Source organism: Rattus norvegicus, chromosome 20 (genome assembly GCF_021556685.1).
Source record: "Rattus norvegicus strain SHRSP/BbbUtx chromosome 20, alternate assembly SHRSP_T2T, whole genome shotgun sequence".
In the NCBI taxonomy this organism is placed as follows: Eukaryota; Metazoa; Chordata; class Mammalia; order Rodentia; family Muridae; genus Rattus; species Rattus norvegicus.
In genome coordinates this window covers 18,193,274-18,211,102 of record NC_141553.1, presented here as the reverse complement: position 1 = coordinate 18,211,102, position 17,829 = coordinate 18,193,274, and the positions used below count along the sequence as shown (strand labels likewise).

The 17,829-nt window shown below is 45.6% G+C and overlaps 1 long non-coding RNA gene across 1 annotated transcript; it reads left to right on the top strand.

Annotated features, from left to right (window-relative positions):
* The first annotated feature begins 14,233 nt into the window (after positions 1 to 14,233).
* LOC102548205 (uncharacterized) lies at positions 14,234 to 17,459 on the top strand. The gene is made up of 2 exons (XR_015645744.1): positions 14,234 to 14,979; positions 15,873 to 17,459. It is a non-coding gene; the product is annotated as an uncharacterized LOC102548205 (long non-coding RNA).
* Positions 17,460 to 17,829: the final 370 nt, after the last annotated feature.

The following is a 17,829-nucleotide window of genomic DNA, read 5'->3' as shown; positions in this document are numbered from 1 at the left end:
GTTTCTGTTGGGAAAGGGAGAATCAGGTGTTTTCAGATGTGACCCCTGATAAGCTGCCCATGTTCCAGCAGATGGTCCCTTAACCATGCACATGCCAGCAACACTAAGTGGAATCTGTGGGTTTAAAGGGACACATGAAACTGGGAGAAAAAGTAGGTAAGGGGGTGGGGGTGAATTGGGGGAGAGAGAGTAGGGTGGGTTTGATAACAGCACATAGTATTCTCATACGAAGTTCTCAAACAAACAATAAAGTGTTTTAGAAAACACGTAATCAAGAGAGAGTATAACGGCTGGATTGCAGAGAACAGAACTGGAAAATGTATCTTCGCATGAGATGTGCTTAAATGGCCAGTCCACATTTAATAGCAACCTGAAGGGAACGAAAAGGGGAGAACCGAGAACAAGAGCTGGGGAGCTCAAAACTGAAGAAAATTTTTAAAGAAACTTTGCAAAAAAGATCAACACTATCAACCCACCAAGATTCAACAGCTTCTAAGAAAGGTGCATCAAACGACAAAGTGTCATAGGTTGGTTTCTATTTGCAGTGATAAAACACCATGACCAAAAGCAATGGTGTGTGTGTGTGTGTGTGTGTGTGTGTGTGTGTGTGTGTGTGTGTGTGTGTGTCTTACAACTCTCAGGTCATACTCTATCACCGAGGACATCAGGGCAGGAACTGAGGTCATGGGGGTTAGTAGGGGAGGGCGTCCTGCTTACTAACTTGCTCTCCATGGCTTTGCTCGGGCTGCTTTCTTAGCCCAGAACTACTCAGCCCAAGCCGATACCATACACAGTGGGCTGGGCCCTCCCATGACAATCACTAATAAAGAAAATGCCCAACAAACATTCAGATGGGCCAATTTTATGGAGGCTGAGATGTGATTTTTTCATGATGTAACTGTTTAATTTTTTAGGGTCACCTATGTGCCTGCAAGCCCCTCACCTTTGCACCTATAAATAAACCCAATAAACTCGCTGATTCCCAAACTAATCTTGGTCAGACTCCGTCCTTTACTCTGTCATCATTGCCTTATCTGAGGTGAGGAGACATTTGAGTACTATCCACATCTCTCCAAGAGTCACCCAACACTGGATGCCATATACTTTCCTCACGAAAATTACTACAAGATAGTGCACTGGCTAATTTGCTAAATTTCACCTCCATACCATATGTATATAATTCAAAACATTGTGTTGCCTGGGATGAAAAGATACAATGTTATTTGTCAACAAAACAGAAAACTGTTTCAAAAAAAGAATATGTGAAGTAACATGTTTATTTATTGCAATAAGACCCTCAGAGTATTTTTGTGCAGGGTTTAAATGTGTGCTAAACAATTCCGGCCGATTTCCCGGCTGGAGAGACAGCTCAGTGGTTAAGGCACTTGCTGCTTTTCCAGAGAACAAGAGATCTGTTCCCAGCACCCCATCTTGGGCAGCTCACAGCCTCCTGGAACTCTCTCTCCAAGGGATCCCAAGAACCTGCACTCATGTAGCCCATACACATACATAAAATTAAAATAAATCCTTTAAATTATTCTTGGGGGGGAGGGCAGTGATTGGGAATGTAAAGTGAATAGATTAATTAATGGAAAAAATAAATAAGAAATAAATTGTTCTTGTTGCCTTCTAGAGATTATTTCCCATTAATTTGTTGCAAACCGAGAGAACAATGGGAATTGAAGACCAAAGGCTCGATGCCCACAATCTCCATTCTAACAAGGCAGGGGGCTAGACACATATTCCTGCCTTTAAAACTCAGCTGCCAGAGGAATTCGAGTCCTCAGCTATGAGGAAATCTCTTCTGGGGTCCTGGTGGGTTAATATTGGGCGTTCCCATGCAGGCTAGGAGATAACACTGTTTGCTCTGATAACAACTTGGCCTCTCTCCCTTTGCTCAATCTGAACTTGTCGAGCAGAGTCATGACATCTTGCATTCTTCCTTTTTCTCCCTCTTGCCCTGGCCCCTGTTGGGGATTTCTGTTTGCCCCGTACACTGATGGCTGTGATCCAGGATTCACATCCCTACTGCGTTCAATAAAATCTTGACACAGGAAGAGTTCTCATTTGGAAGATATAGATTTTGTAATGTGGGGAAGCTACAGAGTGAGAGTGTGTTAACTGTTCCAACCCCAGTGTTCACCTATGTGGCCTTGCGGTCTCCTGTTAGTCTAGCTGGTGTAAGGGTCATACCTCAGGTGGGAAGGTAGCAGCTGGATAGAAGGAAGGAGGGAGAAAGTGGAGGCTGGGGAAACCCAGGCTGGGTGACCAGGTACTTACAGGAATACACCAGCTTTATTTGACAAAATGACAGAAACTATGTCCAAGATTGCCTGTGATCTGTGGGTTAATATTCAGAAAGAGATGCTGGCAGATGGAAATTTACTCCTGGCTAAACCTTCCTTCTGCGAGTTTGGTGAGCTTTAAGCCTGGGATGTATCAGGTTCTCAGTAAATACCACATAAATTAATGATGAGTGGATATATAGCCTTTCCTATTTCTGTGTGTGTGTCTGTATCAATGTGTATGTCTGTGTATGTCTATGTGTGTGTATCTGTGTCAGTGTGCGTGTCTGTGTGTATATCTGTGTCTGTGTGTGTATCCATGTGTGTATCTGAGTGTGTGTGTATATATAAATATATATTTATATCTGTGTCTGTGTGTGTATCTGTGTCTCTGTGTATGTGTCTATGTCTGTATGTGTGTGTCTGTATCTGTGTGTGTGTGTGTGCGTGTATCTTTGTGTGTGTGTGTGTGTGTATCTGTGTGTGTGTGTCTTTGTGTGTGTCTGTGTGTGTATCTGTCTCTGTGTCTATATCTGTGTATTATATATGTGTGTGTGTGTGTTTCTGTGCCTGTGTGTATATCTGTGTCCCTGTGTATGTGTCTATGTCTCTGTGTGTGTGTGTCTGTGTCTCTGTGTCTGTATCTGTGTCTGTGTGTGTATTATATGTGTGTGTGTGTGTTTCTGTGCCTGTGTGTATATCTGTGTCTCTGTGTATGTGTCTATGTCTGTGTGTGTGTGTGTGTCTGTGTCTATGTGGGTGTGTGTATCTGTCTATGTGTGTGTGTGTGTTTGTATCTCTGTGTCTCTGTATGTGTACCTGTGTGTGTGTCTCTGTGTGTGTGTATCTGTGTCTGTCTGTGTGTGTGTATCTGTGTGTGTGAATCTGTGTCTGTGTGTGTGTGTATCTGTGTGTGTGTATCTGTGTCTGTGTGTGTTCATAATGTAGGAGTGTGAATGTTCAAGTGCATGAGTACAGGGCACACCTATCATATTGGAGACACTGGCTCTTATTATTCCCCTCAGCACATGCCAGGCTAGCCCACACATTCCACATATACCAGGCTAGCCCACAAATGTCCAGTGATTCTCCAGTCTGTGCCTCCCATCTCACCATAAACATGTTGGGATTATAGACACATCACTGCTTCCAGATTTATGTGTGTTCTGGGGATCCAAACACGGGTCCTCACACTAGCAAGGCAATCAGGTATCCTCTGAGCCCCCTCCCCTGCCCCCTTTCTCCTTGTGTTTGTACTGGTAAAACTCCCAGATGTTCAGTGAGCTCCTCAGAATCATGTGTAAAATCTTAAGTGGTGAAGGTTACAAGATGGGACATTTTAAAATATCATCCAACGTGGCCAGGGGCTCTGGAGTCTGGCTCAAGGTTTTGTTTCCAGATTGCACCTCTGGGCCTATAAATCACAGAAGGCAGACACTCATCTCTTGCTTTATGCAGTATTTCCAACACCCAACCCAGCATCAGATCCATACTAGATGCTCAAGCAACATTTAAACACTTGCCATCGCTCCATCTGGGGAACTGGGTCACTCTGCCTGAAACTGCCTGAAACGCTGGTGCCAAGGTTTCCCACGTCTCTGTGAGAGAGGCCATCCACTCCCTATCCTCATTCCCAACCCCATTTCCCAGTTCCCTCAGTGCAGGTGGGCAAGGCTCCAAGCCATCTCCCCACATTGTACCATCCTCCCTGCTAGCTCTTATTTTTATAAGGAAAACCACAGAAATGTAATCATAATGGAAAACAGTGAGTCGATCAATTACTCCATTGTCTGCATTGTAAAACGAATCCCAGAACGACCACAGACCTCCCGATCTCCAACCTCAGCGGCCAGAGATTCCCCTGAACTTCCAAGCTAGGTGGTTCCAGCCACTCTCCCCAGAGGATGACTCCCATCACAGTGACACTCTTTCTCTGTGACTTCTGGGCCAGTCCCCACAGGAGCCCTCAGCCTTCTTTCTCCATGTCTTCTGGGGGTGTCCCACAATGGTCCTCAGCTCAAAGCAGTAAAAGTCACATATTCCATCATTCACAAGACAGTGTGCTTGAAAAACTAAGTCCCCCACACAGAATGTAAACTTTTCCCCTCTTAGGATACTCCAACAGCTAGAGTTCGATCATAATCCCTGAACCACAGGCGAGCGAAAAGCAGAAACACAAACAGAGTTTCTCTGCTGGTCCCAACAGGCTCTGGTTTAGCCACCCAAGAAGCTCATGTCTCTCGTATGAGAACTCTTTTTCCAAAGAGAGACAGCCATCAGTGGCTCATTCTGTGAGGCTAAGGTCTACAGGATCATGACAAGGTTGGGGTATGAAGAACTTCCCTTTGACCTCGAACAGACTGTGTGACCTGGAAAGAATCATTGTCATCACACACTTCGGGTTCTTCTGCTAAAGTGTAGATCTAAGGCTGGCAAGATGGCTCAGTAGATAAAGGTGCTTGTGGTCGAGCCCAGCAACCTGAGTTCAATCCCAGGACCAAATGGTAAAAGGAGATGACCAACTCCTACTAGTTGTCCTCTGACTTCTACATATGTGTGATGGCATGTGCACTCACTAAATCAGTAGATAGATGATAGATAGATAGATAGATAGATAGATAGACAGAGAGACAGAGAGACAGAGAGACAGAGAGATAGGTAGATAGGTAGGTAGACAGGTAGATAGATAGATAGATAGATATATAGATAGAGAGATAGAGAGATAGAGAGATAGAGAGATAGATAGAGAGAGAGGTAGGGGATTTGGGGATTTGGCTCAGTGGTAGAGTGCTTGCCTAGGAAGCGCAAGGTCCTGGGTTCAATCCCCAGCCCTAAAAAAAAAAAAAAAAAAAAGAGAGAGAGAGAGAGAGAGATAGGTAGGTAGGTTGATAGATAGATAGATACATATATACATACATACATACATAGATATGTAGATAGATATATAGATAAATGTAATTTAACATACTTTACATATGAAATCTGTATATGAAATATGTAAAACAAAGGATTGAGCCAGTGAGAAGACTTGGCAAGTAAGGACACCTGATTCTATGTCTAAAAACCTAAGTTCAGTCCCCTGGACCAATACGATAGGAAAAGATAACTGATACATGCAAGCTGTCCCTGACCCCCACACAGGCATAGGGTCACATGCATCCAACCATGAGCTCACAAGATAGATAGATAGATAGATAGATAGATAGATAGATAGATAGATAGATAGATAGAGATAGATAGAGATAGATAGATAGATAGAGATAGATAGATAGAGATAGAGAGAGAGAGAGAGAGAGAGAGAGAGAGAGAGAGAGAGAGATCTTATCTGTACTTTGGAATAACTGCAAGATTCCTTTTCTAAAAACCCTGGCCCTTGGTTAGATGTCTGTCACACGCGCCCTGACTTGTGCAGAATTTTAACCCCCAAAGCCATGATAATGATATCACTGGAGGGAACGAGCTTGGGTTGAGTGTCCTCTTCACCCTGAGTGACATAGGTCTCCTGTTTGCCCAAGCTAGCCTGAGAGCTTCGGCAAGTGATTAGAACTCATTTTATCATCTTAAAAACAGTACGTAATCCTCGCGGAAATTCTAAAAACAAATAAAACTTTAGAATGGAACCATCGCCCACATTCTTATGACCTAGCAATGTTATCATTAGGATCTGCAGATTCCTTCTGGGTGACACTGATTGCAACATTAGCATCTGTATGAGGTATTACTCTTCCCACCACCGTGGCGGACAACCCGATAGAACTGGTGCAAAGAGGCTTCTGGGAAGACTCAGCCAGTGAAAGTGCTTGTCACAGGAGCCTGAGAACTACAAGGTGAGCTCTGGAACCCATGTAAGGGTGAAAGGAGGGAACCAATCCCAGAGTTGTCCTCTGGTCTCCACATATAAGCTATGGTACTCATGCGCATGTGCATGTGTGCGTGGGTGCGTGCATGCGTGCGTGTGTGTCCTGCATGCACACACAATAATAATTCACAAAACAACTTAAGAGAGGACTGTCTTATTTTGTCTCACAGTTCAGAGGAAAGAATCTATTGAGACACCCCTTCCTCCTGAGGGACCAGCACACACGACAACGACGATGATGATGATGATGACGATGACATAGTATAGAATAGAGTTTATTCAGGGAATGGAGAGGGGAGTTAAAAGGGTAGTAGGGCAGAGAGAGAGAGGAGAGAGAGAGAGAGAGAGAGAGAGAGAGAGAGAGAGAGAGGGAGAGAGAAGAGGGGCCAGCTATAAGCACGTGAAGAGAAGGGGGAAGGGGAATTGGGAGAGAAAGGACAAAGTGGGAAGAGGTTAAGAGCAAGAAGGCTAGAGAGAGCAAGAGGGAGTAAGAGAGAGAGGAGGGGGCAAGCAGCCCCTTCTATAGTGTCAGGCACACCTGGCTGTTGCCAGGCATATGTGGGGGTGGAGCATACCTGGCTGTTGCCAGGTAACTGTGGGGGTGGAGCTTAAACAGAACACTAACAGAATCTGTCTTGTTGAGGAAGGACAATGATGGTATGGATTTGGCCTGTCGTGGCAGGAGCTTGTGACATAACTCGTTCCTCGTACCTCAACGAGTCAGGAGAACAAGGCTAAGCTATATCCCTTAACAAGGTCTGCCCTCCGAAACCATTCCCTCTAGAATGACCCCACCTCCTACAAGACCGGCAACTTCCCTAAACAGTGGCAACAGCTGAGAACGTAGCATTCGGTCACGTGATTCCATGGGAGCAATTCACATTCAAACACCTAACATTCTGCCCCCGGCTCCCATAGACTCATGGGTTCTACATGAAATCAAAATTCATCTCAAGGCAGTGGCCATGCCACCGTGTAGCTCACTGTGCAATACTCAAGTGTTCTCTGCCAAACAAATTGTTTTTTCAATTCAGATCGGAAAATGTCAGGACATAAGCAGGACACCATCAGGATTTTAGCCGGAACTTTATACAAATGGTCTCTAACCTGGCTCCCAAGAGAATCCTTAACCCTCTGCAAACCCACAAATGCGGCCTTTTAGCGATTCTGTACTCTCCAGTCTGAGTCCCCACCAGAATGAACCACTAAGCTCAGCTTGCAGCATTCTGGGGTTCTCTGGCCCATAGCTCCAAAACCATCCAAATTCCTCCTCCAAAGGCCTCAGGACCACGGAGTTAAGCTTGTCAAGACAGGGGCCCTACTTACTGTACAAATTGTATATATTAGCTATTTATCCCATTTCTGTGACAGGATCACCCTAAGCGATGAAGGATTTACAAACTTGACTCACAATTCAGAGGGAGCAGCCCATCACCGTGAAGAAGACATATGGCTGCTAAACTGGCTTGACCCACAGCGACAGGATGGGAATTTATTTCTCATCACTTAGTAAATCAGGCAACTGAAAGCTCATTCCAGGGACAGGTTCCATGCCTTCAACTAGGCTAGCCCCGCCCCTGCCCCGCCCCCGCTCCGCCCCTGTGAGTCCACAACCATCTGGGTGCTGGGTTTTCAGACACGTGAAGGGGTGGGGCTTCTTGTTCAGACTGCATTATTCAAAGAGCCACTATATCATCATCCAGTGACTGTTGCCCCTCAATGTTTTTCTGGAACTTGCAACCTGTACAGCCAAACTGCCCTTAAGAAGGCTGAACATTAACTTGTTAGTAATTAACTCCTAATAGGCTACACTATCCGAGCATTTGGGAAGGGAACGCCATCTAAGGCTGATTATGGGGGGGAAGGAAATCACTGGAAGACGAAGCCGTGATTTAAATAATAAATGGCCAAGTCTACCGCTCCCATTAGTGGTTTTTTCTTAAAGATAGCCTTACCAGCTTTAACCATAGTGTATCGTATTTCTTTGAAATTTTTAGAAATTGTATCGTAAATTTGTGGAAGGAGCAAATCCCATTATCATAGCACTGCTCCAAATGTGTTCCAAAGCAGGAAGGTGCTGGGAGAGTCTCTTGAAAAGAATTCTGTGATCAAAGGAGATTAGAGAAAGCGATGTCCTAAATCCTTCCAGGCTCCCAGAGCGCAGTTAATGTATCTTTTTTTAACATTTAAATTACATTGTACTTATTTTGTATCGGGATGGGGAACAGTAATAAAGAACATTTGGAGGTCAAAAGGCAGCATATTGGAGTTCTCTTCCACCATGTGAGTTTCGGGGATCAAATGTCTCGTGGCAAGCATGCGTGCCCATGGAGCCATCAGGTGGCAAGTGCCCATACTCACATGTGGTTCCACGCTTCGCTCTGCTACTGGGGTTTTGGAGACGGCAATGCAAGTCGACATTTACCCTGCGCCTGCCTTCAAGTACGCGGCTCGAGGGAAACACTGATACACTGCTCAGAGGATGGGAAAATGCAGCATAAGATGTAGGAGATCCAAGCTGGGGTTCCCTGACTCCCGGCGCATCCAGTTACTGCTGGAAACCTCAGAGGAGTCAGGAATGGAGACTCAAGGAGGGTAGGGGGGTACAGGCCTGAGGGCTGGGGATTCTCAGACTCCTAGACATGCAGATGCTGCTGGAAGTCGTGGAGGAGCGGAGAACAGAGAAGGCCCACAGGCTGAGGATTAGTTGTGGTTCTCTGGGAACACAGGGGCGCCTTCTGTGGAAGATTCCGGTTGCTCGGCTCTGTAGACAAAGGTTTTCTCCACGCTCCGCTCCCCACAGTGGTTCTTGATGAAAGAGACCGTCCTTGGTTCCAAACTGTTTATTGATTGTTCATTGTGGAAAACGGGTGCATACCACCTCCTCAGGGTGGACCAGAGGTTAAACAAACACCTTTTACAGGAAGGAATGTCTGGGAAGGGAAGCTTATTGGCTAAACTCTCAGGGTATGGAGAACCCTGTTCTGATCTACGTAACCACAGATCACGTTTCCTATGTAGGAAGGGTGGCACGTGTTTCAGGCCAGGGATTTGGTTGGGAGCAAGGAGCCACCTACTGTCTCAGGTGGGTTCCAGGGTGCCAGGGACTCTGAACCCACTCAACCTTACCAAGTTTCCTGGCACGATCCATTGTCCCACACCCACAGAGCCATCTCACAGGAGTACATTTAACATTTCTCTGCAAAGGCCACTTTTCTTTTTCCCTTCAGTCCTTTGTATCCATGAGCTTTCTTGGATGCTCATAAACTCACTTGAATTCAAGGCAGTCACTTGAATGCAGTACCAGCTAGCATATGAATCAAGCATGACGGTGAGCGCGGCGCAGGCATGGTGGTCAGCATGATGCAATGATCAAGATGGCGGATTTTCGTTGAGCACATTGCTTAACGTCTCTGAACTTCTGACTCTTCTTCTCTAAGTTAAGACTAAAAATGTATCTATGTCACCCGGTTACCTTCGACACACTTAGCCAGGACCAAACACACTGTAACTGCTCAAATACATGAGAGGTTCTCTGATCAGGTGGTACACTCAGGGTGGGGATGGAGGGTTTGTAGTGGGCAAAGGGAAAGGGCAGTCACCCTTCTTAATGAGAGAGCAGATTGCTTTTATCTTCCCAGAGAAGAGCCCAGGCTGTTCCTCCTTGTACCTTTCACTTTACGTCGAATCTCATCCCTAAACCTATCCTTTGTCACTGGTACTGGAACGGAGCTGCCTGGAATGTTTTATGAAGTAACAAATGTTTCCATTTGTAAGTGAGGGAGGAGCCGCATGTCTGCTTTTCCCCTTGGGGTTGCACACTGGGCTGAGCTGTAGGGAGGGAAGCTTACCTAGGGTGGGTGGTTGCAGGCTGGATCTTGGTCATCGGTGAGTGCCAGATAAAGCCAGGAATAGCTTCGAAAAATGAGTTCAGTTTTGGGGGTGGGGTGGACAAAAGCTATTTAAACCTTTGAGGGGTGAGTATGGGCTACGGAGGTAAGTGTACATCATTGGCCAGGGCCTGGGGGCTGGGGATGCCTAATTAGCATGAGGAGGAATTCTGGGTGCTGCTGAATATGACCTTGTAAGGGGAAAGTTAAACCTGACTAAGGGCTATGTGACCTCCTCTGGTGCGGCAAGGGTGTAGGACATAGGGCTATATACACCAGGACATGCAGGCTGGGCAAGGGCGGAGTGGTCCTACTCCTGCCAATCTCAGGATGAGATTTCCAGGTTTGGACACACCTCAACCCCATTCTTGCTCCAAGCCTGCTCCTCCCAGTCCCAGAGCTCCCTGGCCCCACATATGTGGGTGTGTGTGTGTGAATACCACCACCTGATAATTGGCATTTAGTAATTGCTCAACAAATTCTAAGATCTGGAGATGTAGCTCAATGATTGAACATCTGTCTAGCATCTACAAGACCCTGGATTTGCTCCTCGGGAGAAAGATGTATGGGAGGGGGAGGAAGGGGAAGAGGGAGAGAAAGAGGGGGGGGGAAGCAGAGAAAGAAAAGGAAAGAGGACAATAGTTGTACCCATCTGTGGTCACAGCACTAGGAAGGCAGAGGTAGGATGATCATGGGTTCTAGGCCAGCCTAGGTTTTACAGTGAGATCCTATCTCAAAAATAAAAAATGTTCTGCTACAATCCCATTTGCAATGTCATATGAATGAAGACAGGAAAACAGGAGAACTTGGGAACTTGGGTCTGTATTTTAGTCATGGCTGTCCTAAGAAACGGGGCTGTTAGAGTTGTGAGTGTGTGTATATGTGAGTGTGTGTGAGTGTATGAGTGTATGTGTGTGTGAGTGTGTGAATATGAGTGTATGTGAGTGTGTGAGTATGTGTGAGTGTGTGTGAGTGTGTGTGAATGTGTGAGTGTGAGTGTGTGAGTGTATGAGTGTGAGTATGAGTATGTGAGTGAGTGTGTGAGTGTGTGTGAATGTGTGAGTGTGAGAGAGTGTGAGTGTGTGAGTGTATGAGTGTGAGTGTGAGTATGTGAGTGAGTGTGTGTGAATGTGTGAGTGTGAGAGAGTGAGTGTGTGAATATGAGTGTATGTGAGTGTATACGAGTATGTATATGTGCATGTGTGTGAGTGTGGGTGTGTGTGTGTGAGTGTGTGTGAGTGTATGAGTGTGTGTGAGTGTATGTGAGTATATGAGTGTGACTATGTGTGTGAATGTGTGAGTGTGAGAGTATGAGTGTGAGTGTATGTGAGTGTGTATGAGTGTGTGTGTGTGTGTGTGTGTGTGTGTGTGTGTGTGTGTGTGTAAGGGATTGATTTGTAAGACTAGAGAGCCTAGCAAGTCCACATGGCGGAGAAGGTCCTCATGCTAGGGATTCAGGTGAAATGAGGTTATAGGTTGAAGGCAAAGCCATCACCAGGCAGCACAGCCCTCCAGTTGGGGTTAGGGGACATGAGTAAAGTCTTTGGTTTTATTTGGGTTTTTAGGTGACTGAGTGAGATGCACCCCATCATACAGAGAGCAGTGTACCATTCTCAGTGTTCACTGATTTGGTGCTACTTGTGGTGAGAGACATCCAGAATGATGAACGTACAACTGGGTACCAAGTCCCAGACAAACTGACGTGTACAATACACCATGTCAGACTGAGGTTCCTGTGACCATCCCTAACCTATTAAGGGAATTAACCGTATTAAGGGCAGATATGCTGGACAGGTTCCACTGCCTCACCAACGACTGGGATAAATCAACTCAAAGAGAAAAGGTTTAGGTTTTAATTTATCTTTAAGATTATAATAAAATTACATTTTTCCTTTCTCTTTCCTCCCTCCAAACCCATATGCTCTCCCTTGCTCTCAAACATATGTGTGGAAGAATTTTAACCCAGCAATATGGCTGCTCTGACTGGAATACAGACATACCTTTACTCCACACCTTTAATCCCAGACAGTGCAGGTGAGGTTAGCTGGCAGAAGGAAGCGGTCATGTTTGAGAGTGATGTCTAAACTGAGGGGCAGACAAACTGATGGATCAGAGGAAGATTTGACAGAATGAGTCAGAGATAGGATATCCCTAACTCTCAATGAGAACAGACAGGAAGGAGAGTCGGTTTAAGAGCGATGCAGGGAGAGGGTTAATCAGTTCTGTTCCGTCTGTTGTGTGAATTTGGAGTTGAGTTCACTTGTGAGTCCATGCAGTTCAGTGCAGGTGAGCAGAAGCAGTGAAAGCCAGAGAGTAAGAAAGAGCCAGAAGATGAGAACACACTGACAGAGTTCGTATGAGGCCAAGCAGAGCAGTTCAGTCAGAAACAGAGAAGCCAATTTGAATCAGTCAGCTTTGAGAGAAGTTTGAGCCAGTACAGCCAAGTTGAAGCAGCCACAAGAGTTCAGAAAGAGCTAGAAAGGGTGAGCCTATTCAGAAATGAGCCAATTATATCAGGTGAATAAAAGCTACTTTTACATACATGACTGCTTTTTCATTTGTATGAATATACATCATATACATATACATCATATACATATACAACATAGACATCATATACATACACATACACATAATATACATATATATTACATATATAGAGACACTAATATACATATACATAATTATAATCATATACATAATCATATGCATATATGCATACACATATACATCTATTCCCTGCTCGGTTTGTATAATATTACTTGTAGACATGCATTCAAGGCTTTGGCTCACATTTTCAGGGGCCTCTGCCATAACCCATTAGGTCTCTCATTTATTCCTATAGTGACATAGTACAGCATGTTGTATGTAGCATGTCGCTAAGGCTGAGACATAAAGAAATAGGCAAGAATTCTACAAGGGTACATCTCTCAATGACTCAAGACCTACTCCTAGACCCACCTCTTAAAGGCTCCAGCCACCCTTACTAGAGCTGAGGTGAGGACCAAGCCTTTATCACACAGGCCTTTGGGAACCACTTAGCATCCACACTATAGCAGGATAGGAAATATTTTATCACTGAAAGCCATCTAAAGAGTGTGCACTTGACAGGTTGGAGCTAAAAGCACATACTGCTCTTACAGAGTACCTGAGTTTGGTTCGAGCACACACAACAGCTAGCTCACATAAGCCTACAACTCCAGATGATCCAGGGAACCCCAAATGTAAACTACACACATATGGCAACACAGAGAGAGAGAGAGAGAGAGAGAGAGAGAGAGAGAGAGAGAATAAAATAAATCTTAAAAACAACAGCGTGCAGTTAATGCTATAAATGGTGAAAAGCCAATTAAAATTCAGTGATATGATCTCAGTAGCACTCAGGGAAGGTCAAGATATTGCCAGTTCATAGATGGTCTCCATCATTTCTGCTAGAAGTTGGACGAATGAAGCCGGTGAATTGTGTGCATGTGCGTGTGGCGGTAAAAAATAAAAAGGGGGCGATCGGTTCCTGCGGGAACCGTGGCTGGCAGTCGTGCTCTCGCCAGATCCGGCTCCAGGGGGCCATTGGAACTAGCACTAATTTATCTCAGCCGCTCCATGCTACCCCTAAGTACTCTCTGACCCAGGCAGCAATCTCTCTACCCATCTATTTCCCAGGGGGGGTTGCTACCACGCCAAATTAGCACTAGTTCCAATGGCCTCCTGGAGCCGAAACTAGAGAGACCACAACCGCTAGGGTATGCACAGGAACTGTTCCTCTCTTTTTAATTTTTTACCGCAACATGTGTGCATGCATGCGTGTGTGTGCGTGTGTTTGCACGCGTGCACATTTGGCTGCAAGACCTGGGCAGCCAGAAGTTGCTGTTAGGAATCTCCTTTTAGCCCCAGATCCAGAGACGATTTTCCATAAGATGGCCTGCCTGTCTTCTGCGGGAGGTATGTGAATCTTTCTCTCCTTGCTTTGCTGGTGTTTGGGAGTTGCGGAATCACTCTAAAAATAGATGACCACTTTAAGGAATGAACAGGAGTTATCTAGGAATGAAGGGGTCAGACCCAGGCTCAGCAAGACAGGGTTGCTTTCACAGCAGAGTGGAGGGGTGAAGCAGGGCATCCTCAGTGGTATTTTACATCTCTGACTGACTTACGCAAGAGGCGCGCTGGGTTTCAACTTTCCTGACACATGCAGCAAATGGGCTGTTGGAAAACGGCCGCTTGCAAAATCGGAGACAAGATGGAGCTGGGATAGTTTACAAAGACTAAGATCCGGACTGGGAAATGGCCCAGGAGTCTCTGTTTTCTTGTGGATGGCACAGTCAGCTCGATGGGTTGTGTTTGTCTGCTAGTGATATGTAAATAATCTGGGTTGTGTATTTACACTTGAACTGTTCACCGATTCCTGTTATTTCAGACCACATACGCCCACGAGGCTCCGGTTTCCTGGAATCCCTCACTGGAGTCCACGAGGAGTCATTGGGTCGGTATGCTATCTTTTGTTGATAATTGAGAACCTTCTGGATACAACACAAGAACTTGAACACCCCCCCCCCTTCAACCACCGCCGGACTTGGCTTCGTGTTTGAAGAATTGCAGCACCCTTCTCTCTGTATTCAAGCTGGAATTTCTTGGGACTCTGTGACTATGGCTCAGGTCTAGTTCCAAAGGCCTCCACAATATGATTCAAAAACAGAAACAAGATCCCGGCCTGATAAATTATTCATAGATCTGCTTTGGACCTCATATTGCACAAGAGTTATTCAAAAGGTCTTCCTTTTATTAAACCAGAGTCAAGCTGCTGGGCAAAGATAAAGATTTCCGTGGGAGAGCAAATCAAACGGCCCCGTGCCGTTTATCACATATGCCGATTTTAACTGAGAACTTCCCCGGGGATATTAAATATTTTCCACATCTGATTTCCGAAGCGAGAGAGGAAACACAGATGGAGGTGAGTGTGCTTTGGATGAATTCGTGAGGCCACGGATACACTTGATATATCATATTTTCTTTTTTTCTCTCTCTTTTTTCTCCCCCCTCCCCCCCGGAGCTGAGGACCGAACCCAGGGCCTTGCGCTTCCTAGGCAAGCGCTCTACCACTGAGCTAAATCCCCAACCCCGATATATCATATTTTCTTTTCCTAAATGCTTGCGAGTGAGACAGTCTCTAGGAAAACCTCTCTGGTCTGAGATCAAGCCATGAAGATGAGTTAAGGCAGAGGCGATTGGCAGCATTTGAAAACGGAGATACCCGTAGTCAGGTTGATAAGTACGGAAATACGTTTTAAAATGCTCTAAGATTGGATAAGTTCATTAGGCAAATTTATGCAAAGAAAATATGAAATAACCCCTAGTGAGGTCAGTGGAGGTCACGGTGTGGACATTTGGGGTGGCCCTTAATTCAGTGGAAGGGAAGGACCCGGTCAGCTGACAGCACACGGGACTAATTGCAGCTTGCACTCTCCATTGCTAGGATGCTGTGCATTAGTGGGTAAACTGCTCACCCTTTCTGAGCCGTCATTTCTTTCTCTGAAAAATAAAGAGGCATGGGCAAATCATCTTAGTTCTCCTGTTTACCTTAAAAGGTAATTTTCTGGGGTTGGTAGAGCGCTTGCCTAGCAAACGCAAGGCCCTGGGCTCAGTCCCCAGCTCCGAAAAAAAGAAAAAAGAAAAAAAAAAGGTAATTTTCTGCTGTTCTGGATTTCTATGGTAATAAATGTTTTGGGGGAAAGGAATGAGCCTTTAATAGGGTTTGATATGAAAAGCTTTCTGGAAATTGATAACTTGACTCATGTTTTATTCTATTCTTTTTTCTATTCATTCAACAAAAATCGATGTTAAAAGTCCAGTGCCTACTATAAACTAGAGACTGCAGTGTTCCATCAAGGCTCCCCATGTAAGAAGTGCATTGGTCCTTTAATGACTTTATAGTCTGATGCCAAACGGAGGTGCACACATAGATAAATTTATTTAACAACTAGTGAAAGGAAACGAAAGAGGTATGTGCGGCAAGCTTTGCAGGAAGAGAAAGCACAAACCTGACCTAGAGGAAGAGATGCTGCTGGAGCTAATGGAGGAGTTGCGGTTGCTTGGTCTACATAGGAAGAGAGAGTTGGTGACACATAAAACATGAAAGTAGAAGTTAGCGTGATGTAGCACAGGTGTGGGCAAGAACTACACGTGAAGGTGCCTCTGCACCGGAGTTTCCCTTTACCCAGCAGCCACTGCTCCTGAAGAAGAGCAAGACCCGGAAGCACCGGAAACAGACTTATGAAGACCTCGGACCCTAGCCTTGATTCTGACTCTCTCTGGGATATGATGTCTGGGGATCTGTACTCTAAACCCAGCACCCAGTGTTCCAGAGGCAGCCTATGGTTGGAGACAGCCTTCTGTTGTGGCTTAGATGCTCACTTACCAAAGGTGATGGGGCAGCCCGGAAGCAACACAGCAACGTGGCCAAAGGTGGAAGCTTCTCAAGCCAGAACGATTCCTTCCTCTTTATGCTTTCCCGAGACTTTTGTCATGGTAAGGGAGAGCCGTGTGCACAGCTTCACCTTAACTTAATGTCCACTGTTGTCACATGAGTAACAGATGTGGGGATCGAGGAAAAACCCGGAGTTGCATTCTCTGAGAGAACTGATGACAACAGGGTGGACAAAAAAAAATGTGCTTGGTAAATATTGGGGTGGCGTGATGGCCAATCCCAGTTGTCAATTTGACTATGTCTGGAAGTCACTAAAACCCCAAGCAGCTGGGCTGGATTATTTGAGATGGGAAGATCCATGCTAAACCCGGGCCACACCTTCTGGACATGGATGAAGGAAGCTTGTGCTTTTTGCCTGCTTGCCCTCTCTCTCACTGGAAAGTGCATCTATCTTGCTGTGGAGGTAGTCCTTTGCTGCTGTTAGATCCCACTTCTTTAGGATTCCAATGAAGACAGGAAAACCGGCAGCTCCCTAGGTCGTCCCTGGGGCTCCAGCACCACATGGGGACTGCTGAGACATCCAAACTTGTGGACCGAACAGCTACCAGATCCTTGGCCTTTCCATCGGGAGACAGCTATTGTTGGACTGCTCAGACCGCAGCCTGAAAACAATTCTAATAAATTGCATATGGGCGTGCACGTGTGTGTGTGTGTGTGTGTGTGTGTGTGTGTGTGTGTGTTTTCATTCTATTGGTTGTATTCCTTTAAAGAATCCTGACTAATACAGGGGAAATCATCATCACTGGGAAAGATAATGAAACTGGGTGTTCAGGCCCAGCGAGATGCTTTGAAATGGGACCTAACCTTAGCAATAAGGCAGAACATTCCAAATATGGACTGGGACTTAAGCAACAGCAGTGTAATAAACACCAGCAGTCACAACACCAACTGACGTGTTAGTTTCTAGTTTGCAAAAACGAGAATAATAAAGCTTTTCGGAGTACTAAGCAGGGTTTGAGATGTTCTTCCTTGCAGGGTCAACTGTTAGTCTTCCCGTGGAAGGCACAGGACTCCTGAGTCAGATTAAAGGGACAACTCGTGGCTTATGAAGAGGGTAAAGCAGTGCCAGAGCATCCTGTGCCTCAGGGCCTCACCTCCCTGGGGAGAGACTAAGAGATGCCTTGGGAAAGTCCTGCTGAGTTCAGGCAGCAAGATCTATTCAGGAAGCATTCTTGTCCTTCACTCTTCTCTCCCTCCCTCTCCTTTTTCTCTCTCTCCCCTCCTTCTCCCCTTCGCTTCCTCCCAAACCCACTCTCGAATCATACAAACACCCCTCTTCTGAGACATGATGTGTTTTCCCATCGTGCCTTGCTCCTT